This window comes from Rana temporaria, chromosome 4, assembly GCF_905171775.1.
Source record: "Rana temporaria chromosome 4, aRanTem1.1, whole genome shotgun sequence".
NCBI classification, from domain to species: Eukaryota; Metazoa; Chordata; class Amphibia; order Anura; family Ranidae; genus Rana; species Rana temporaria.
In genome coordinates, this window is record NC_053492.1 from 22,291,639 (window position 1) to 22,316,169 (window position 24,531).

The 24,531-nt window shown below is 46.9% G+C and overlaps 1 protein-coding gene across 4 annotated transcripts in view; it reads right to left on the minus strand.

Annotated features, from left to right (window-relative positions):
* The window catches only part of NCOA1 (nuclear receptor coactivator 1), a 299,593-nt gene that overhangs the window by 274,333 nt on the left and 729 nt on the right, over positions 1-24,531 (minus strand). The window lies entirely within an intron of this gene.

The following is a 24,531-nucleotide window of genomic DNA, read 5'->3' on the forward strand; positions in this document are numbered from 1 at the left end:
CTACCCTTCAATGCAAAGAAAGCAAAAATCAAGGCGTTTGCAAAAACTGCACTGCTGATGAACCTAACAGCTACATGAACCTTGGCTTAGAAATGAACCCAACTAGACAGCCAAAGAGGGTCTTAAAGACGAGGCATGCAGAACTTTCTATACCCATCATCTATACCAGGGGTCTCCAGACCCCAAACAAAGGGCCAATTTTCTGTCCTTCAAACTGTAGGAGGGCCAGGTTGTCTCATATGCCCCATCGTTGGTGTTAGGGTTGTCCCGATGCCGATACTAGTATCGGTACCGATACCGAGCATTTGCCCGAGTACCTGTACTCGGGCAAATGCCCCGATGCTTCACCCGATACTTCTACAGTCAGGGTGATCAGTGCGGTGGTGGAGTTACAAGCACCGATCACCGCTGACTGTCCCCGTATTCTCCTCCAGCCCCCCTCTGTTCTGCTGCTCCTGTACCCCTCCGTGCTGCCGTGTCCCCCTCCATGCTCCTTTTCCACCCCCTCGAACTGTCAGGATGGAGAGCGGAGGTAGGAGCCGGTAAATCCGGCTCCTACCTTTTCCGAATGTAATTACTGACTCTTGGCCAGATTCTCAAAAGAGTTACGACGGTGTAACTCAGGAAACACCGTCGTAACTCTGTTTTTGGCCCCGGGTATCTATGCGAGTGATTCCTAGAATCATTTTCGCATAGATACGGCCAAGATCCGACAGGTGTAAGTCACTTACACCGTCGGATCTTAGATGTAATGCGACGCCGGCCGCTAGGTGGCGTTTACGTTCAGTTCTCATTTGATTATGCAAATGAGCCTGATACGCCGATTCCCGAATGAATTTGCGTCGCGTAGTCGTCGCGTACGTCGTTTCCGTAAGGTTACCCCTGCTATATGAGGGGTAACCTTACGCCAGTCCGCCGTATGCCATGTTAAGTATGGCGTCGCGTCTGCGTCGGCTTTTTCCGTCGGTTACGTCGTTTTCCTAAGTCGTTCATGAATACGACTTTACGTCAATGACGCTCACGTCGGCGTCATTGACGTTTTCCGTCGTGAGCTGGAGCATGCGTACTGGGCTATTTTTCCGCCCGGCGCATGCGCAGTTCGATCGGCGCGGGGGCACGCTTAATGTGAATACAAGCCGCCCCCTTTGAATTACGCGGCCATACGCCGGGCCATTTACACTACGCCGCCGCAAATTACGGAAGCAAGTGTTTGGGGAATACGGCACTTGCTCCTGTAAGTTGTGGCGGCGTAGTGTAAATAGCTTATGCGACGCCGCCGCAGGATGTACGGGAATATGGCCCTCTGTCCATTCATATAACTAAAACATCGTAAACTGTGTTTACAATGTTTCAGCTTATGAATGAAGAGAAGCTGCTGCCTTCTCTCCATTCATTTTCAGCGCAGCTGAGGCTGCTGAGAAAGGGACTGGGGAATCTGTGTCCTTGGTCCCTTTCTCTGTTTCAAAGGTGAGATGTCAGAGGTCTGTTAAGACCCCTGATATCTCACCAAAGCCCTCCATCAGGGCTGATAAAAAAAAAAATTGCAATAAATAAAAAAATAAATGATTGTAAAAAATAAAAAATTAAATAAAAAAACACTGACACTGTACACCCCCCCCCCTTAAAAAAAAAAAAAAAAAGAAAGCATTGTAAATAAATAAATTGTAAAAATTAAAAAATAAATTGTAAAAAAAAATAAAAAATTCTGACACATGAGATTAAAAAAAAAGTATCGGTAATCGGCATCGGTCTTAAAAAAGTGGTATCGGGACAACACTAGTTGGTGTCATTGGGAGGAATTGTGCCATATCATTAGTGTCAGTGGGCAAAATAGTATCCCATTTCTGGTGTCAGTGACAAGAATTATGCCGTATTGTTGGTGTGAGCAGATGGTATAATTCTCCAAGGGCCAGATAAAGGCAGACAAAAGGCCACATCTGGTCCCTGGGCCACAGTTTGGAGACCACTGATCTATACCATCAGGAGACAGCTGTACGACCTAGGACCACGATAAAAACTATGGCCTCATCCTGGTCCTTTTCTTTGGTAGTGTGGGGCTCTACCAACTACTCAGAGACCAACCCAAAAGGGACTCCATCCCAACAGAAAAATTCCATTTGGATTTCTGCAAGCACCCCCTCCATGTCCTTTGGGGCACCTCCAACAATGCTTACTGGGCTGGGCCGGGCCGGGCCGGGCCTGGACAGATTCCCTTTACTGCTTACAGTACAGGAGAGGGCACTATCTGGAGAGTCTGGCTTAAAACTTTGGCAGTGTCCTCCTTTATGGTAGTGTGGGGTCCTCTCATCTACTCAGACCAACCCATACGGGACTCCAGCCCCCCATAAATATTCTATTTGGACTTCTGCAAGCACCTCCTCCATGTTCTTTGGAGCACCTCCAACAATGCTTGCTGGGTTGGGAAGATTACCTTTACTGCTTACAATACAGAAGACCAGGGCTTTTTTTTCAGGGGGAACTTGGTGGAACCACTTTTGGCTCAGACCCTTGGGGGGGGCCCTGCTCACCACAATCACTTGTGGTCCGGTTTCTGTATTTACGAGTGACAGCTCTGCACTCTGTGTGTAGCGCCCCTGAACTCTGCACTCTGTATGTAATGCAATCCTGGTATTTAATGCCCCTTTAAGACCCTCCTACTGTTCATGAAATTTGACTGACCACACCCACTATGTGATTTGGAGGGTGTGTGTGGGTGGAGGGGTTTTGGGGGGGTCGTGGTTGAGTTCCAGCACCTATTGTTTGAGAAAAAAGCCCTGCAGAAGACTATCATACCGGGACCACCTCATACTCATACCACCATAAAGACTAACTGCTGAACAAGGACTAATCCAAACCATGTGCCCTGCAACAACTCATAACAATCTTGACCATCCAAAACTCTAAACAATGTCACCTGACAAAATCTTGAATAAAAGACATAATTAACAACTCCAAAGAGAAATATGTCAGTTAAAGGGGTTGTAAAGGTACAATTTTTTTTCCAAAATAGCTTCCTTTACCTTCGTGCCGTCCTCCTTCACTTACCTCATCCTTCGATTTTGCTCTTAAATGTCCTTATTTCTTCTGAGAAATCCTCACTTCCTGTTCTTCTGTCTGGAACTACACACCGTAATGCGAGGCTTTCTCCCTGGTGTGGAGTGTCGTGCTCGCCCGCTCCCTTGGACTACAGGAGAGTTAGGACGCTCTCTACATTGTAGATAGAGAAAGGAGCTGTGTGTTAGTGGGCGTCCTGACTCTCCTGTAGTCCAAGGGAGGGGGCGAGCACGACACTCCACACCAGGGAGAAAACCTTGCATTACTGTGGTGAGTTACAGACAGAAGAACAGGAAGTGAGGATTTCTCAGAAGAAATAAGGACATTTAAAAGCAAAATGGAAGGATGAGGTAAGTGAAGGAGAACTGCACTAAGGTAAAGGAAGCTATTTAGGGGAAAAACCCCTTTAATAAAGAAAAGACAGTTGTCCTGTCGATGGAGCATGCACACAGCTGAGATTCCCAACCAAAGCTCTCATGGCAGTTTTCCTGTCTGGAAACCCGGCCATGAGTAGGGGGAAAAAGTTACCAAGCAGGTTCTCGGTTTTCCCCTCGGGTTTCCCGGCGGACTTTTTCCTGCCGGGAATCCTGTACGTGTGTACGAGGCTTTAGGGTCTGTCTGTCTTTTCCTGGCAGTTTTCCCGATGGGAAAATGGGTCGTGTGTACAAGGCTTAAGCATTTTACAGACTGAGTGCCCACAGACTTAATATAGAATCAGGACAGGACAGCACAGACAGACCTACAAGCCCGGGGACAGTAGACTGTGCCGGTGGTGTGCCTGGTGGTCCTGGAGAATGAGGCCCTAGGTACTCAACAGTGAAAAGCACTCATTTGGGGAGACCCTTTGCACTCATCCCAAACCTTATTCAAGTGAAGAGGAGAATGAGAAGAGAAGAAGAAAAGGAGAGAGAGACCTTCACTTGCAGAGACTCTGTGCTCTTATTCCAAAATTCACTTTAAGGGAGGAGGAGGAGAAGATTAAAAGAGAAAAGCAGGAGAAAAGGAAAAGAAGGATTTCACTTCGAGGGAAAATTAGATGAAAAAGAGAAAGAGAAGGAGAAGAAGGAGAAGGAGAAGAAGGAGAAGGAGAAGGAGGAGAAGGAGGAGAAGGAGGAGAAGGAGGAGAAGGAGAAGAAGGAGGAGAAGGAGAAGGAGAAGGAGAAGGAGAAGGAGAAGGAGAAGGAGAAGGAGAAGGAGAAGAAGGAGAAGGAGAAGGAGGAGAAGGAGGAGAAGGAGGAGAAGGAGGAGAAGGAGAAGAAGGAGAAGGAGGAGAAGGAGGAGAAGGAGGAGAAGGAGAAGGAGAAGGAGAAGGAGAAGGAGGAGAAGGAGGAGGAGGAGGAGGAGAATGACTTCAGTTCAAGAGAAGAGAAGGAGATGGTTAAAAAGAGATAAAGAAAGAGGAGATATTAGAAGAGAAGGAGAAGAAAGACTTCACTTCAAGGGATAAGAAGAAGGAGATGGAGAAAGAGATTAAGAATGAGGAGAAATTAGAAGAGAAGGAGAATAAGGACTTCACTTCAAGGGAAGAGAAGAAGGAGATTGAGAAAGAGATAAATAAAGAGGAGAGATAAGGAGAAGGGGAGAAGGAGATGGAGATAAAGAAAGAGGAGAGATAAAGAGAAGGGGAGAAGGAGAAGGAGATGGAGATAAAGAAAGAGGAGAGATAAGGAGAAGGGGAGAAGGAGAAGGAGATAAAGAAAGAGGAGAGAGAAGGAGAAGGAGATAAAGAAAGAGGAGAGAGAAGGAGAAGGAGAAGGAGGAGGAAATGAAAAGAAGGATAAGAAGAGGTAGAATGACTTCACTTCAAAGGGAAGAGAAGAAGGAGATGGTTAAAAAGAGATAAAGAAAGAGGAGAGATTAGAAGAGAACAAGAAGGAGGAGAAGAAGGGCTTCACTTCAAGGGAAGAGAAGAAGGAGATGGAGAAAGAGATAAAGAAAGAGAAGAGAAGGAGGAGGAGGAGGAGGAGGAGGAGGAGGAGGAGGAGGAGGATGAGAAGGGCTTAACTTCAAATGGAGAGAAGAAAGAGATAAAGAAAGAGGAGAGATTAGAAGAGAAGGAGAAGGAGGAGAAGAAGGACTTCACTTCAAGGGAAGAAAAGAAGGAGATGGAGAAAGAGATAAAGAACGAGGAGAGATTAGAAGAGAAGGAGAAGAAGAAGGAGGAGAAGAAAGACTTCACTTCAAAGGAAAAGAAGGAGAATGGAAATAGGAGATTAAGGAGAAGGGAGAGGAAGTGGAATAAGGAGAAAGAGGAGAAGGTCGAAGGGACAAGAAAGAGTAGAAGAAGGAGGAGAAGGAGAAAAAAAAATTAGAAGATGGATAAGAAGAAGTAGGACTTCACTTTAAGGGAAGAGAAGGAGATGGAAAAGGAGAAGAAGAAAGAGGAGAGATTAGAAGAGAAGGAGAAGGACTTCACTTTAAGGGAAGAAAATGAGATAGGAGAAGGGAGAGGAAGGAGAAGAAGAAAGAGGATAGGGGAGAAGGGAGAAAGACAAGAAAGAGTAGAATGACAGGGAGAAGGAGAAAAAAGAATGGAAAAGATGGATAAGGAGTAGAAGGATTTTACTTTAAGGGAAGAGAAGGAGATGGGAAAAGAAGAAGAAAGAGGAGAGATTAAAGGAAGAGAAGGAAATCAAAGACAGAGAGAGAGAATGGAGAAGAAGGAGAAGGACACGAAAGAGTAGCAGAAGTTTGCTAAGGAAAAGAAGAATGAGAAAAAGAGAATGACAAGATGGATAAGAAGAAGTAGAAGGAGTAGAAGAACTTGACTTCAAGGGAAGAGAAAAGGGACTTGGAGAAAGAGAGGAAGAGATTCGAAGAGAAGGAGGAGAAGAAGAGAAAAAGACACTCACTTTCAAGAAAAGAGAAGGAGAAGTAAGAGAAGAGATTAGAAGGGAAGAGATGAAAAGGAAACCCCACATTCTAATGTGAAAAGAATGGTGAAAAATACAAATTTCGGCATTTCACAGACTGAGAGGGACATGAAAAATTGTGGACTTCTAAATTCTCTAGCTGGACTCATCCTCTATCCTCCTATATATTTTCCCTTATCAGTCGAACATTCCCGGACTCACCCCTTACAATCCTTTAGGCCAGGGTTACACTGCTGCAATCTGATTTTGATCCAATTTTCAGTGCGATTATGTTGCGAGCGTACGGTGACAACACCCCACCAATGAGGACCATGCTTAGAGAACACAGTACGTGAGAATGGTTAACAAATCACAACTCGTAAAAATGCTACAATAACAGAAATGTCACGGAACCCGATAAGACGAGCAGACTTTCCTCAGAAGAGGGCCCCTCACAGGCTCGGGCCCCCGAGGCGGCTGCTGTCTCAGTGACACTTGTTGGGATCTCAATGTGCTGAGTGACAGGGACAGTAATGTGACCTATACAATGAGAGGGGTCACCCGTGACAAAAGGTGAACATGGAACTATTGAGTCCTCTCTGACCCACAACTGTCAGGGGCCCTGCAGCAGTTCATTATCAGTGCTCTCCCCACCCCCATACTACACCGGCAGCAAATTGCCGGAACATTCTGCAGCTTGTTGTTGGCTTCTTTTTTCCACATGTGTGTGGGGGGGGGGGGGGGGGTGATTGACAGCAACATTTCTTTTTTTCCAGCCATTGCTGTTATCCCCAGCAAACCACAATGCACACATTGGAACGTCCGCGACTCGTGGAGGATCACACTGGCTGCATGCTGAGGATCATTATCTGCAACTTCTGTATATTTAACCACTTCACCCCCGGAAGAATTTACCCCCTTCCTGACCAGAGCACTTCTTGCGATTCGGCACTGCGTCGCTTTAACTGACAATTGCGCGGTACTGCGAAATTGCACCCAAACAAATTTTTTCCCCACAAGTAGAGCTTTCTTTTGGTGGTATTTGATCACCTCTGCCATTTTTTTTTTTGCGCTATAAACAAAAAAAGAGTGGCAATTTTGAAAAAAAATACAATGGCCCGGATTCACAGACATCGGCGCATATTTATGCCGCCGTAGCGTATCTCTTTTACGCTACGCCGGCGCAGCGCACAGAGGCAAGCACTGGATTCACAAAGCACTTGCTCGCACTCGCTCTTAAAGATACGCTGGGTTTCCTCGGCGTAAGCCAGCGTAGGTGGAAGTGGGCGTGAGCCATGCTAATGAGGCGTGACCCCATGCAAATGATGGGCCAAGCGCCATAGAAGTACTTAAAATGAACGGCGCATGCGCCGTCCCGTGGCCGCATGCCAGTGCGCATGCTCAGAATCACGTCGGAACTACTCCCCAAGATACGTCGAATCACTGCCTACGACGTGAACGTAACCTACTCCCAGCCCTATTCACGTACTACGTAAACAACGTAAAATACGACGGCTGTGTTTCCTGGTCCATACCTTTGCATGAGTTGCACCTCCTATATGGGGAATAACTTTACGCTGGACGTACGACTTACGCAAACCGCGTATATGATGCGCCGGGCGCAACTAAGTTTGTGAATCGGCGTATCTCCCTCATTTGCATATGTGCATAGAAAATCTATGGGAGCGGCAAATGCGCCCGGCGTAAATATGCGCCCACGATAAGACGACGTAGGCAAGTTACGTGGGTCGAAGGAAGCCTATTTTCAGGCGTATCCCAGATTGTGGGCACGGCGCACAGATACGACGGCGCATAGTTACACTTACGCAGCGTATCTCGAGATACGTCGGCGTAAGTGCTTTGTGAATCCGGGCCAATATCTTTTACTTTTTGCTATAACTATCCCACATTTTTTTTCAAAAAAATTTTTTTTTCTCCATCAGTTTAGGCCGATATGTATTCTTCTACATATTTCTGGTTAAAAAAAAATTGCAATAAGCGTTTATTGATTGGTTTGCGCAGAAGTTTGTAATTTTTTTTACTAGTAATGCCGGCGATCAGCGGTTTTTATCGTGACTGCGACATTATGGTGGACACACTGGACACTTTTGACGCTATTTTGGGACCATTGGCATTTATACAGAAATCAGTGCTATAAAAATGCACTGATTACTGTGTAAATGACCCTGGCAGGGAAGGGGTTAACAACTAGGGGGCGATGAAGGGGTTAAGTGTGTCCTAGGGAGTGATTCTAACTGTGGGGGGGGGGGGCTACAAGTGACACGACAGTGATCACAGCTCCCAATGACAGCGAGCAGTAGATCAGTGTCCTGTCACTAGGCAGAACAGGGAAATGCCTTGTTTACATAGGCATCTCCTCGTTCTGACTCTCCGTAAAACAATCACGGGCACCCGGCGGACATCGAGTTCGTGGGACCTGCGGGCATGCTCACGGAGCCCGCGGCAGGGGCGCGCACCCTCACTGCGGGAGATTCAAAGAACTGTACAGGTACATTGCTTTGCGCAGCCGTGCCATTCTGCCAACGTATATGTACATGACGCAGTCAGCAAGTGGTTAATGGGACGGGGGGGGGGGGTTTAGTTACTGAAGGCAAATCAACTTTGCGCTACAAGTGCCCTTGAAAGTGCACTTGGAAGTGCAGTCTCTGTAGATCCGTAGGAGACATGCAAGGAAAATAAAAAACAGCATGCTTGTACATGATTGGATGATAAAATCAGCAGAGCTTCCCCTGATTTCAGATCTTCCCCTCAGGGTGCTGTGTATTGTAAAGGGGTCCAGGGTGCTGTGTATTGTTAAAGGGGTCCTCCCCTCAGGGTGCTGTGTAATGTAAAGGGGTCCAGTGTGCTGTGTAATGTAAAGGGGTCCAGTGTGCTGTGTATTGTAAAGGGGTCCAGGGTGCTGTGTATTGTAAAGGCGTCTTCCCCTCAGGGTGCTGTGTAATGTAAAGGGGTCCAGGGTGCTGTGTAATGTAAAGGGGTCCAGGGTGCTGTGTAATGTAAAGGGGTCCAGGGTGCTGTGTATTGTAAAGGGGTCCAGGGTGCTGTGTATTGTAAAGGGGTCCAGGGTGCTGTGTATTGTAAAGGGGTCCAGGGTGCTGTGTATTGTAAAGGGGTCCAGGGTGCTGTGTATTGTAAAGGGGTCCAGGGTGCTGTGTAATGTAAAGGGGTCCAGGGTGCTGTGTATTGTAAAGGGGTCCAGGGTGCTGTGTAATGTAAAGGGGTCCAGGGTGCTGTGTATTGTAAAGGGGTCCAGAGACGCAGTGTGCTGTGTAATGTAAAGAGGTCCAGAGGTACAAGGTGCTGGAACCCCACATCACATCATTAAACGCCGGCGCGATCCCTCCCCCCGGGCTGCTCAGTCTAAAATGCCCAGGCCTATTTTTTGTCCCAGTTCGGGCCTGCCATTGAGATCTCTGATCTGATTTCCAGGGTCTACGCACCTGCGGTGCCCATTATGAGGGGTTCCCACCATCCCTGTACTGAGTTCCTGGGTCTGTACACCTGCAGTGCCCATTTTGAGGGGTTCCCATCATCCCTGTGCTGATTTCAGACAAGGAGATCTCACTGTTGGGATATCGTAAAAGAAATGAGATGTTAGGAGTTTACTTGGCCCACCAGCTGACACCTATAACCAAAATCTCACCTTTGGGTGGACTGACCTTCTCATAGACAGATGTATCCAGGATAACTCAGGAGACAATGTAACAGGTGATCATCAGACACATGTGATCGGTAACTCAAACTGAATGTTCAATAAAAATTACAATCAGTAGACCCAATTAGTATGGACAGATGAAGTTCTGATCAATGCTGAGCTTGATCATACCCTAATCCTTCTCATTGGTCCTTTTCCTGGGATAGGGTGCTCCACTGACCAATGAGGAGCCAGAAGGTGACTGACAGGAATGGATAAGCTGAGATCTGTACATAACTTCAGCTGCCCCCAAAACTCGGACCTATAGATGGTTTTGCTTTGTAAATTTACTGTAAAGTCAACTCATCGGCGAAGAGATCAAAGTGACACGACGTGGGAGACGCGGCGATACGCACAGCTGTTTATAAACGAATAAACACGTATGTACTCCCGGCACAAAGGTCTTCAGATAAGACCGCAATAGACATCATAAAATACTCACTCCAGGAAAATGTCAGTTGAAGTATAACCAAGCAAAACTTTTTTTCCCTAGTTTTGGATAGAGCAGAGATAATTATGATTATCACCGAAAGTGAAAGAAAATTACAAATTTTGGGTTGTCACCAGAGCGGGATTAGGGGGGAAATCTTCCTATGGGGACACAACCAGGGATTCCTTCACTTTGGAGGGATTTCTTCTTACCCCCTGTTGTGGCTATGGGGCAAGAAGTGTGATTATTTCTTTGTAGTAATATATGTGCATGGGGGGCGGCCATATTTGCTCATTACATAGGCAGGCTCTGCTTCCTTTATAAGAGTTCTATACAGTGACTTTGATGAACTGTTCCTCCCCCTCAGGACAATCCTACTGTGAATGAATGAAGATAATGGGATCTCTAGAGCAGCGTTTCACAACCTTCTTCTCCCTGACGGCACACATTAAAAGTACGCAAAATCTCAAGGCAGTCAAAAATGTCAAAAATATATAATTGTTACTTATCAATTGGAAACGTGATCCTGGGACGATGCCCCCAACCACTGTGATGAGATTAACGTCATATCAAAGGTTCCCCCCCCCCCCTTCACATCAGAGGTCTCCCCATTAAATCACAGCCCCCCTTCACCTCAGAAACCCCCCCTCACAGCAGAGGTCCCCCATTATATCACAGCCCCCCCCCTTCACATCAGAGCTCCCCCATCACATCACAGCCCGCCTTCACATCAGAGGTTCCCCTATCAAATTACAGCGCCCCTTCATATCAGAGGCCCCCCCATCACATCAGAGCTCCCCCATCATATCACAGCCCCCCCCATCACATCAGAGCTCCCCCATCACATCACAGCCCGCCTTCACATCAGAGGTTCCCCTATCAAATTACAGCGCCCCTTCATATCAGAGGCCCCCCCCCCCCCCATCACATCAGAGCTCCCCCATCACATCACAGCCCGCCTTCACATCAGAGGTTCCCCTTTAAATTACAGAGCCCCTTCATATCAGAGGCCCCCCCATCACATCAGAGCTCCCCCATCACAGCAGAGGTCCCCCATCATATCACAGCCCCTCCCCCATCACATCAGAGCTCCCCCATCACATCACAGCCCGCCTTCACATCAGAGGTTCCCCTATCAAATTACAGAGCCCCTTCATATCAGAGGCCCCCCCCATCACATCAGAGCTCCCCCATCACAGCAGAGGTCCCCCATCATATCACAGCCCCCCCCCCATCACATCACAGCCCGCCTTCACATCAGAGGTTCCCCAATCAAATGACATGCCCCTTCATATCAGAGGCCCCCCCCCCATCACATCAGAGCTCCCCCATCACATCACAGCCCGCCTTCACATCAGAGGTTCCCCTATCAAATTACAGCGCCCCTTCATATCAGAGGCCCCCCCCCCCATCACATCAGAGCTCTCCCATCACATCACAGCCCGCCTTCACAGCAGAGATTCCCCATATCAAATTACAGCGCCCCTTCATATCAGAGGCCCCCCCCATCACATCAGAGCTCCCCCATCACATCACAGCCCGCCTTAACATCAGAGGTTCCCCTATCAAATTACAGCACCCCTTCATATCAGAGCCCCCCCACCCCATCACATCAGAGCTCCCCCATCACATCAGAGCTCCCCCATCACATCAGAGGTTCCCCTATCAAATACAGTGCCCCTTCATATCAGAGGTCCCCCCCCCCTCCATCACATCAGAGGTCCCCCATCATATCACAGCCCATTATATCATTAGAGGTCACCCATCAAATCACTTGCCCTTTTTGTATGAGAGCTCTGCTTTGACATCAGAGCCCCCCCCCCCCCAACAAATCACAGCCCAACCCTTCACATCAGAGGTCCTCCCATCACATCAGAGGTCCCCCATCATATCACAGCCCTCTTCATATTAGAGGTCCCCCCATCACATCACAGCCCCCCTTCACATAAGCAGTCCCCCTATCAAATTGCAGCTCCCCTCCAGTCCCCCATCACATCAAAACCCCCCTTTCATAGCAGAGATCCTCATCACATCAGAGGTCCCCCATCACATCACAGCCCCCACCCCTTCATATCAGAGCCCATCATCACATCAGTGGTCCTCTCTTCACATCAGAGGTAGTCCCATTACATCACACCCCCCCCTACTTTTATATTAGAGTCCATCATCACATCTGAAGCCCCCCTTCACATTAGAGGTCCCCCATCACATCAGATCCCTTTTTCTCCATCATAACCCCTCCTTCACACCTTCAGAGATGTGTTTTTAATCTGCTGTGCCCATTATGAGGGGTTCCCACCATCCCTGTGCTGAGTTCTGTGGTCTGTACACCTGCTGTGCCCAATATGAGGAGTTCCCACCATTCCTGAGTCCGTACACCTGCTGTGCCCAATATGAGGGGTTCCCACCATTCCTGAGTCCGTACACCTGCTGTGCCCAAAATGAGGGGTTCCCACCATTCCTGAGTCCGTACACCTGCTGTGCCTAATATGAGGGGTTCCCACCATTCCTGAGTCCGTACACCTGCTGTGCCCAATATGAGGAGTTCCCACCATTCCTGAGTCCGTACACCTGCTGTGCCCAATATGAGGGGTTCCCACCATTCCTGAGTCCGTGCACCTGCTGTGCCCATAATGAAGGGTTCCCACCATTCCTGTGCTGAGTTCCTGAGTCTACACATCTTCCGTGCCCATTATGAGGGGTTTCCACCACTCCTGAGCTGAATTCCTGGGTCTGTACACCTATTGTACCCATTATGAGGGGTTCCCACCATCCCTGTGCTGAGTTGCCAGGTCTGTACACCTTCTGTGCCCATTATGAGGGGTTCCCATCATCCCCATGCTGAGTTCCCAGGTCTGTACACCGGCTGTGCCCATTGTGAGGGGTTCCCATCATCCCTGTGCTGAGTTCCCAGGTCTGTACACCGGCTGTGCCCATTGTGAGGGGTTCCCATCATCCCTGTGCTGAGTTCCCAGGTCTGTACACCTGCTGTGTCCATTATGAGGGGTTCTCACCATCCTTTCTGGATTTATTTATTTTATTTTCTATGTTATGTAACAGGTGCCTTGTCTGGAATGACGACACAGAGATACTGCAGATGTTCCCGCACTTTCTGTCTGGTGAAAGTGTTGTCACAGGAAGTGGCAGTAAACTTCTCTATCAGGGCCTCAGATACCTCACAAAGGTTTTATTCTTATCCTGTTCTATCCAAAACCAAAACAAAACACTTTCAGCTTGAAGTCCACCTTAATTGACGGTTTACACCCCCCGATGAGTTCCTCTATATCAGGGCACACACAATGGATCTGAGGAGGCCTCATGACCACCATCAGAAGCCACAGAAAAGTTTTTTTTACCTCATGGACCCGAGTGAGTGATTACACAAAGGACGCAGCGCTGCCATCTTCCTCGGTGCACGTGTCTATGAATATATATGTGAGGGGATTAAACTCCATTTATTTTCATATTACCCAGCGGATGACCGCCCCCCCCATGTTTTGGATATAAACCGTCCGGCTCATGTTTCAGCTCACAAATCCCCTTTTTACGAGGGATTCCCCCCCCTCCACCACCCCAAGGCTGTTGTCCGATGCAGCATGCAACCGAACGCCTCTGCAAAGGTTGCCTGGCAACACATGGAGGATGTTGTGTCATCAGAAAAAGCGGTCGGCCAGGTAACAGCCGCGAAGCAGACGGTCCCCAGCGCTGGAAGCGTGACCCACGGAGGAGACGTCTGCCATTGCGGCTATGTTGGCCGCGTTGTGCTCAGCGCTGGTTCCCCCGGCCTATTGGGCGCAGATTTGCTATATCGATCCCCGTCCGCCAGAGTCTAACGTCGAGACGGCTCAAGAAGCTTTGCGCACAGGAAAGATGTAGAGAAGTTCACAGGAAATGTTTATCATTAAGACCTCATCCACATCTGCACGTTCTGTGAACGTGGGAAAAAACACGCGTTGCGTTTATTATGCCAATAATTGTTAACAGTGCCCCAAAACGCGCAAAGTGTCACTGCCCGAAAAGGTGTGGGAGCTTCTTTTTGCGTATTTGGCAGGCCATTCAAGCAAATGGTCTGCCCTATGCTGTTGCGTGAAAAAATGCGCTTTGGCACGACACGCAGGTGTGAATAGGTCCTCAATTGAACGGCTACCCTATGCTGTCGTGCAAAACATGTGCTGGAATAAACGCGTTAATGCGTCATGCAGGTGTGAATGGGGCCTAAGGGCTTACAGTAACAATAATTGTTCATGGCACCCAAAATTTGGCTAGGAAACGCATGTTGTGGCGCAATAAAATATGCGGTTAAAAAAAAAAGCATGAAGTTCAATGCCCGAAAAAGTGCGGGAACATGTAAGAAATGTCAACTGTAATGAAGCAGTAGCCTGAAAAATCGAATCGAATTCCTCCCAAAAATTAGCAGTAGACTTACTGTGCCTCGGCACCCCTGTTCTGTGTCCTCATAGCTGTATATCTGCAGTGTGAGATCACCTAAGGCACTGCTGCCTCTGACTGCTGTTCTGATCGCTGTTCTCTTTGCTGGAGGGGAAGCTATACCTGAGGACCTGCAGTGCAAGGATCTCCCTATGTCTGTTTCTCCATTCTGTAGATCTGCTAGTCTCACCAGCCTTGGAGTGAGGTTTGATGATGTCACTACTGTTCTGGTCACTGTTCTCCTTGTTGGAGGGGAAGCTGTACCTTTGGACCTGTAGTACAAAGATCTCCCTGCTTCTGTTTCTCCATACTGTGGATCTGCTAGTCTCACCAGATTTGGAGTGAAATTTGGTGATGTCACTACTGTGCTGATCAATGTTCTCCTTGCTGGAAAGGTACCTGAAGATCTGCAGTGCACGGATCTCCCTGTGTCTGTTTCTCCATTCTGTAGATCAAGAAGTGCCCCCTTACATTAGGATCCCCATCAGCATCCCCCTTTACATCAGGATCCCCATCAGAGTCCCCCCTTACATCAGGATCCCCATCAGAGTCCCCCCTTACATCAGGATCCCCATCAGAGTCCCCCCTTACATCAGGATCCCCATCAGAGTCCCCCCCTTACATCAGGATCCCCATCAGAGTGCCCCCTTATACATCAGGATCCCAATCAGAGTCCCCCCTTACATCAGGATCCCCAGCAGGGTGCCCCCTTACATCAGGATCCCCATCAGGGTGCCCCCTTACATCAGGATCCACATCAGAGTGCCCTCTCACATCGGGATCCCCATCAGAGTCCCCGCTTACATCAGGGTTCTCATTTGCATCTCCCGTTACATTAAGCTTCTCATCAGAGTCCTCCCTTACATCAGGGTTCCCATCAGAGTCCCTATTAGACCCCTCTTACATCAAAGTCCTTCCCTACACGAGACTCCTCATCAGAGTGCCCCCCTACATGATAGGCCTCATCAGAGTCCCCCATACATGAGAGTCCCCATCAGGCTCCCCCCCCCTTACATTAGAGTTTACTCTTACATCAGAATCCACTCTTACTTTAGAGGCCCCCCCTTGCACGAAGGTCCCCATAAAAAAAAACCCTTACATCAGAGTCTCCCTCTACATGAGAGTCCTCTTCTCACTCTCCCCCCTCATACATGAAAGTCCTCATCAGAATGCCCCCCTACACGAGAGTCCTTATCAGGGTCCCCCACACATTAAAGTACCAATCAAGCTCCCCCCTTACATTAGAGTCCATTCTTACATAAGAGCCCCCCCCCTTTGCATGAGGGTCCCCATCAGATACCCCCTTACACCAGAGTCCCAATCAGACCCTCTTTACATCAGAGTCCCCCCCCATACACAAGAGTTCCTATCAGACTTCCTGCTTACATCAGAGTCAGCTGTTACATCAGAGTCCCCATCAGAGACCTTCTCACATCAGAGAGACATATAAAAATCTTGCAGCGGGCCAGAGTTGGTCTGCGGGGCCATAGTCTGCAGATCCCTGTTTTATGCAATGATTTCTTTAACCACTTAACGCCCGCCGCACGATTATTTTCGTCCGCAAAATGGCACGGACAGGCAGATAGGCGTATATATACGTCCTTGCCTTCTAGCGGGTGGGGGGTCCGATCGTGACCCCCCCCCGCTGCGTGCGGCGGGCGGCTTACCTCGGGGAGCGATCCGGGACGACGGCGCGGCTATTCGTTTATAGCCGCCCCGTCGCGATCGCTCCCCGGAGCTGAAGAACGGGGAGAGCCGTATGTAAACACGGCTTCCCCTTGCTTCACTGTGGCGGCGCATCGATCGTGTCATCCCCTTTATAGGGGAGACACAATCGATGACATCAGACCTACAGCCACACCCCCTACTGTTGTAAACACACACTAGGTGAAGCCTAACACGTTCAGCGCCCCCTGTGGTTAACTCCCAAACTGCAACTGTCATTTTCACAATAAAGAATGCAATTTAAATGCATTTTTTGCTGTGAAAATGACAATGGTCCCAAAAATGTGTCAAAATTGTCCGAAGTGTCCACCATAATGTCGCAGTCACAAAAAAAAAAATCGCTGATCGCCGCCATTAGTAGTAAAAAAAAAAAATTAATAAAAATGCAATAAAAATATCCCCTATTTTGTAAACGATATAAATTTTGCGCAAACCAATCGATAAACGCTTATTGCGATTTTTTTTACCAAAAATAGGTAGAAGAATACGTATCGTCCTAAACTGAGGAAAAAAAAAAATGTATATATGTTTTTGGGGGATATTTATTACAGCAAAAAGTAAAAAATATTGAATTTTTTTCAAAATTGTCGCTCTATTTTTATTTAAAGTGCAAAAAATAAAAACCGCAGAGGTGATCAAATACCACCAAAAGAAAGCTCTATTTGTGGGGAAAAAAGGACGCCAATTTTGTTTGGGAGCCACGTCGCACGACCGCGCAATTGTCTGTTAAAGCGACGCAGTGCCGAATCGCAAAACCTGGCCTGGGCATTTAGCTGCCTAAAGGTCCGGGGCTTAAGTGGTTAATCACACATAAAGATGGTGTTATGTTTCAACAAGAATGAAAGCGAAACAAAAATGTTTTTTTTTTAGAGCATCTTGGAGCTTCCTGGACACATCAATACAAGTAGATGAAATATGAAAAGTAAACTTTATCCCGGGGCAAAGAGTCAATTTGCAGGCCGGATCAATGCATTATATAGAACTTAATTCCAATGGACTATTGTACATAGAGTTAAATAAAGTTTTTGATAAAGTGAAAAAAAAAAAAAGGATAAAAAAGTAAACATGCATTGCCCCGCACCACAACACACACCAGCCAGTGCAATGTCATCATTTCCCGTTTGTTGCTGTCATATTTCCCATTTGTTGCCTGTATATTGTCACAGTTGCCCTCATATTATAATTGCCTATTTGCTGCCTGTGTCGTATCATAATTGCTGCACATAATTGCCGTATCCACAAATTGTCATACTTGCCCTTTTGCTTCTCTCATATTGTCACAATTGCCCATTTGTTGCCTGTTTCACGTCATAATTGCCTGTTTGCTGCTCTCATTGGAGTTGGACGAACGGTTCGGCCCGAGCATGAGTTCGGGCCGAACATTGGCCCTGCAAATGGGAACACCCGAATTTGCAGGGTGTTCGGCCCCGCTGAATGCCCTGCGAGCTGTACAGTGCATTCTGTGCCCTGTTTGGGCAAAGCTTTTGGTGCTCTCATATTGTCATCATTGCCTATTTGTTGCTCTTTTACTGTCATCATTGCCCATGTATTGATCTCATATTGCTCATTTGGTGCTTACAAATTGTCACAATTGCCTATTTGTTGCACTCATATTGTCATTGGTGACTAATGATTGCTTGCAGCTCTCATATTGTCATCATTACCCATTTGTTGCCCTCATATTGTCATTAGTCACTAATGATTGCTTGCAGCTCTCATTTTGTCATCATTGCCCATTTGTTGCACGTATATTGTCATCATTGCCCATTTGTTGCTCTCACATTGCTTATATGTTGCCTACAAATTGTCACAATTGCCTATTTGTTGCTCTTATATTGTCATGAGTGCCCACTGTCCCCATTTAATCTGGTGATTGCTTGTTGCTCTCATATTGTCATCATTGCCCATTTGTTGCTCTCATATTGTCATCATTGCCCATTTGTTGCTCTCAAATTGCTCATTTGTTGCCTACAAATTGTTACAATTGCCTATCTGTTGCTCTTATATTGCCAGGAGTGCCCACTGTCCCCATTTAATCTAGTGATTGCTTGTTGCTCTCATATTGTCATCAATGCCCATTTGTTGCTATTATATTGTCATCATTACCCATTCGTTGCCTACAAATTGTCACACTTGCCTATTTGTTGCTCTTATATTGTTATGATTGACCACTGTCCCCATTTAATCTAGTAATTGCTTGTTGCTCTCATATTGTCATCATTGCCCATTTGTTGTTCTCATATTGTCATCATTGCCCATTTATTGCTCTCATATTGTCATCATTGCTCATTTGTTGCTCTCATATTGTCATCATTGCCCATTTGTTGCTCTCATATTGTCCTCATTACCCATTTGTTGCTCTCATATTGTCATCATTGCCCATTTGTTGCTCTCATATTGTCATCATTGCCCATTTCTTGCTCTCATATTGTCCTCATTGCCCATTTGTTGCTCTCATATTGTCCTCATTGCCCATTTGTTGCTCTCATATTGTCCTCATTGCCCACTTGTCGCTCTTATATTGTCATCATTGCTCATTTGTGGCCTACAAATTGTTACAATCGCCAATTTGTTGCCCTCATTGCCATGAGTGCCCACTGTCCCAACTTAATCTAGCGATTGTTTGTATTCAGTGCCAGTGTTGTGCATACGGGTGCGGGGGCGCCCCCATTCAGTGGAATGGGTTATGTTTGGCAGGCAATACTGCCTGCGGAATGCATTAATCGGGAATATTTTTTTCCATGGCATCGACATATGTACACTCCGCTTTGCTACCTTCACAGTTGGGAGGAAAAAGTAAAAAATACTGTTCAACCATGCAATACTGCCCCGCAACCACAAGCGTAAATGAAGCCTTAGTCCCATTTCCAGCCAAGGTGCACTGTGCCGCTATGAAACCATTGCCTTCATTTAAATTTTTTCAATACATTTTTAGTTTTGACAGTAGCATACACCTTTATAAAACAATAATCACCCAAGGTCTCCAGGGACGTCTTCCTTTTGAGAAACGCGTAGGGCGGCTCATTGAAATGAATGGACTGCCCTGCACTTGACATGCAGAAAAATGCGCCCTCACCTGCACAGTGTTAACCCGAGTCTTATAGAACAATAAATCCCTCAAGGTCTCCAAACTTGCAATTATAACCCAAACTATTGTACAGCAAACCTTGAATAATAAAGCTGCAACAACCACAACAACATAAAAAATAAAACTTATCAATTCATATAATAGGGACCAAAGGCCAAAAACAAACTCAGTAACAAGATAAGTGCTAAATGTGAGACTCTTCCTGAGAGATGACATCAGTAAACATGTCTCATTGAATCCAAGGGGCAGAGATCACGTACCTACGCAGAAAACAGCTCCGACGCTGCCGATTCATAACCCCATTCAAAACAAATACATCTATTGTAGCATAAAAAAAAAAGTGCATAAACATCCCAGCCTACATATTACCAAAACCACTAATGGAAACCAACAAACCTTAAAGCAGAAAATACATTTGCTAACAGTTGTGAACATGTGTAAGAATTCACAAATCTGGGGGCTGTGCATGGACGCCGTCTTAGTAGTGGGGGGGGGGGGGGGGCAGCAAATGATTCCCAAGAGATCATTCTGAATATGTTACTGTCTAATATCCATGGGACTTTGGGCTGTCAGAGCTGTGGAGCGAGGAGACCGCCACTGCAGGCGACATAAAGGATTGGAGGGGGAACTGAAAGTATCTATAACCACCTGATGAATGAGATTCATAGATAGTCATGGGGTGGGGATAGACAGACAGTTACCCAGCAGGATAGACACATCAATACATAGATGTGTGACAGATATCAGAGATAGATAGATAGATAGATAGATAGATAGATAGATAGATAGATAGATAGATAGATAGATAGATAGATAGATAGATAGATAGATAGATAGTCATGGGGTGGGGATAGACAGACAGTTACCCAGCAGGATAGACACATCAATACATAGATGTGTGACAGATATCAGAGATAGACAGATAGATAGATAGATAGATAGATAGATAGATAGATAGATAGATAGATAGATAGATAGATAGATAGATAGATAGTCATGGGGTGGGGATAGACAGACAGTTACCCAGCAGGATAGACACACCAATATAACTTGAAATAGATAGATATATAGACAGACAAACCAATAGATAGATAGATAAATAGATAGATAGATAGATAGATAGATAGATACATACATAGACGTGAGAATTATAAATAGATAGATAGATAGATAGATAGATAGATAGATAGATAGATAGATAGATAGATAGATAGATAGATAGATAGATAGATGAATGCATACATAAAAGTGAAATATATATATACACACACACACAGACAAACCAATAGATAGACCAACAGATAGATAGGTGGATACATAAATACATAGGGGCAGATCTACTGAGAGAGTACGCCGGCGTATCTACTAATAGGCCGGCGTACTTTCAAATTTCCCGCGTCGTTTCGTTGTTTTGAACCCTCAAAACAAGATACGACGGCATCTGGGTTAGATCCGACAGGCGTACGCCTTCGGATCTAAGATGCAATTCTTCGGCGTCCGCTGGGTGGCGTTTCCTTCGTTTTCCGCGTCGAGTATGCAAATTAGCTATTTCCGACGATCCACGAATGTACGAGCGGCCGGCTCATTCCTTTACGTCGTCTCTAGTCGGCTTTTTTCGGCGTATAGTTAAAGCTGCTATTTCGTGGCGTACTCAATGTTAAGTATGGCCGTCGTTCCCGCGTATAATTTCCAATTTTTTTTTTTTTTTGCGTAAGTCGTTCGTGAATCGGGATGGACGTCATTTACGTCCAGGTCAAAACCAATGACGTCCTTGCGACGTCATTTCGCGCAATGCACGGCGGGAAATTTAGGGACGGCGCATGCGCAGTTGGTTCGGGGCAGGGACGCGCTTCATTTAAATGAAACACGCCCCCTACCCGCCCAATTTGAATTCCGCGCCGTTACGCCGCTTGAGATACACTACGTCGCCGTACCTTACGGCGCAAAATCTTTATGGATTCGAACCAAAGCCAGGTAAGGTACGGCGGCGTAGCGTATCTCGATAGATAGACAGATAATTAGACAGATAAACGATCAGATAGATAGAGACCAAAAGATAGATAGATAAATCAATAGATAGATAGATAGATAGATAGACCCCCCAGGATCACCCATGGACTGCATGTTTCTGGGTGATGAGGTCATTCGGTCTTCCTGGCCGGGTTGGCGGTAACCAATAACAACGAGGTCCCAGTTCAGGGCTTCAATCCCCTGGAATTCCCTGGCTCTGATTGGTTGCTGTACTCACACACTGTCCCGATTCTTATCTCACCCTGAACCACAGAAATGACAGCCGGAAGCCTCCTGGTCACCATGGTAACAAGATGTTTACCCACAACACACCTCTCATACATGGGCTCCTGGAGGACCGGTTCTGTTGCCCGCAGCATCCAGAGGGTCAGTCTGCAGCCAGGAAACTGGTTGCTATGGGCAACAGCTCCATTTTCTGTCAATGGACACCAATAGAGGTCACCCCCAGCACGCTTTGGGCACCACCAAATACTACGCCCTGCATGCTCTTGGAGCCACCAACCAAAACTTCCAGCAAGTTTATAGAGCCACCAACTACTACCCAAGCATGCTCAAGGCACCACCAACTACTACTCCCAGCATGCTTAAGGAGCCACCATCTACTATTCACAGCCTGTTCTTGAAGTTTCAAATCCCACTGCACTCTAAAAGCCTACTAGCTACTTCAAACACGCTCTAGAAGCCACCAACTACTAATGTCAGCACACTCTAGAAGCCATCAACTACTACTCTCAGCATGCTATAGAAGCCACTAACTACTACCACAAGCATGCTCCTGGAGCTGTCAACTGCAACTCCCAGCACACTCACAAAGATGCCAGCTACTACTCCTTACATGCATGCTCTAGGTGCCACCAACTACTACTGCCTGCATGCTTTTGGAACCGCCAACCCCCAGTGCATCCTAGAAGCCATCAACTACTACTACTACCAGCATACTGTATAAGTTGCCAATTACTACTCCCAGTATGCTCTAGGAGCCACCAGCTGCTACTCTCAGCATGCTCTAGGAGCCACCAGCTACTACTTCCAGCATGCTTTTGGAGCCACCAACCACTACTCCCAGCATGTTTTAGAAACCAACTACTACTATTTCCTGCAAGCTCTTGGAGCCACCAACTATTACTCCCAGCATAATCTTGGAGGTGCGAACTACTACTCCCAGCATGCTCTAGGATCCACCAACTACTACTCCTAGCTCACTATAGAAGCCAACTACTACTACTTTCCGCAAGCTCTTGGAGCCACCAACTATTACTCCCATAATAATCCTGGAGGTGCCAACTACTACTCCCAGCATGCGCTAGAAACCAACTACTACTATTTCCTGCAAGCTCTTGGAGCCACCAACTATTACTCTCAGCATAATCTTGGAGGTGCCAACTACTACTCCCAGCATGCTCTAGGATCCACCAACTACTCCTCCTAGCTCACTATAGAAGCCAACTACCACTACTTTCCGCAAGCTCTTGGAGCCACCAACTATTACTCCCATAATAATCCTGGAGGTGCCAACTACTACTCCCAGCATGCTCTAGAAACCAACTACTACTATTTCCTGCAAGCTCTTGGAGCCACCAACTATTACTCCCAGCATAATCTTGGAGGTGCCAACTACTACTCCCAGCATGCTCTAGGATCCACCAACTACTCCTCCTAGCTCACTATAGAAGCCAACTACTACTACTTTCCGCAAGCTCTTGGAACCACCTACTACTACTGCCAGTATGCTCTTGGAGCTGCCAACTACAACTCCCAGCCCCCAAACACTACTCCCAGCACAGTTTAGAAGCCGCCAACTACTATTCCCAGCACAGTTTAGAAGCCGCCAACTACTACTCCCATCACAGTTTAGAAGCCGCCAACTACTACTCCCAGTGCAGTTTAGAAGCCAACAACTACTACTGCCAGCGCAGTTTAAAAGCCAACTACTATTCCCAGCGCAGTTTAGAAGCCAACAACTACTACTCCCATCACAGTTTAGAAGCCAACAACTACTACACCCAGCACAGTTTAGAAGCCGCCAACTACTACACCCAGCACAGTTTAGAAGCCGCCAACTACTACTCCCAGCACAGTTTAGGAGCCAACAACTACTACTCCCAGTATGCTCCAGGAGCCACCAACCACGACTCCCAGCGTGCTCTTGGAACCCCTAACCACAACTCCCAGCATGCTCTAGAAAGCTGGTGCCTATCCAGTAAACAAACATTGTACATTCTTTCTCCAAATCGAAAAAAACCTTACCGGATTCACCATGCGTCAGACAGCAAAATCGCCATTCTTGCAACAAAAAAAAAATCCCGTCCCGGAAAGATAAATCAGTCTTGCCTCCTCCAAAGGGTTAACGTCGCCCGTTCCTGCAAGATCCATGCAGAGCACGCCAGCTCCCGTTAGCTGCACCTGTCTGGGGAGAGCGTGGGGGGGAGTCACCCGCCGGTGACACCTCGTTAAATAAAATGCGACGGAGGTGGCATCGGTGGGGTTAAACGATCCTGGGCGCCAGAAAGGGATTCAGAGGCACTTTAATCTTCTAGAAGCTGGTCACTGGCCTACTTATGCCTGGCTCTGCTACGGGAGGAGGAGGGGGCAGCGGTGCCCAGCCGAGTCGAAGCAGCATGGCTGCACCGTCTGCTGCGGAGAAAGAGTTAAAAAAAACCTTGGTGGGGCCTATAAAAGGGTTAAAAAGACCCCCCCCCCCCAAACAGGGTATTTTCAACCCTAACTTCTCCCTCTACGCCCCGTCCACTAAAGGGTTAACCTGCGATTCAAAGGTCTGCAGCGCTCAGCACTTTAACCTTCAACACCAAGCAGAAGGGTTTTCCGGGGGAAAAAAACGCTTTACATTTAGCCCCCTGCTGGTCCCACCACCACCCCCCCGAAAAAAAAGCGAATTAGTTTAAAAACGATTCATTAACTCTTTAAAGTCTTGCCGCGTTCAATCCCCTTCACCCACTTTTTAACCCCCCCCCTCAGACCGCGTCTAATAATCGCACTCCGACATCGCCTCCCCTTTAACCTCTTGTCGCCCGACATCGCACCACGCTGGGTCCCTTCGCAAGACCTTCCTGGTCTATTTTATCATTATTATTATGTTTTCTTACATTGTTTCATTTTGCAACATCCAAAAGGCTACAGTTAAAAAAAAACAAAAAAGGAAACATTTAAAAAAAAAGGAAACATTGAAAAACAAAAAAGGAAACATTGA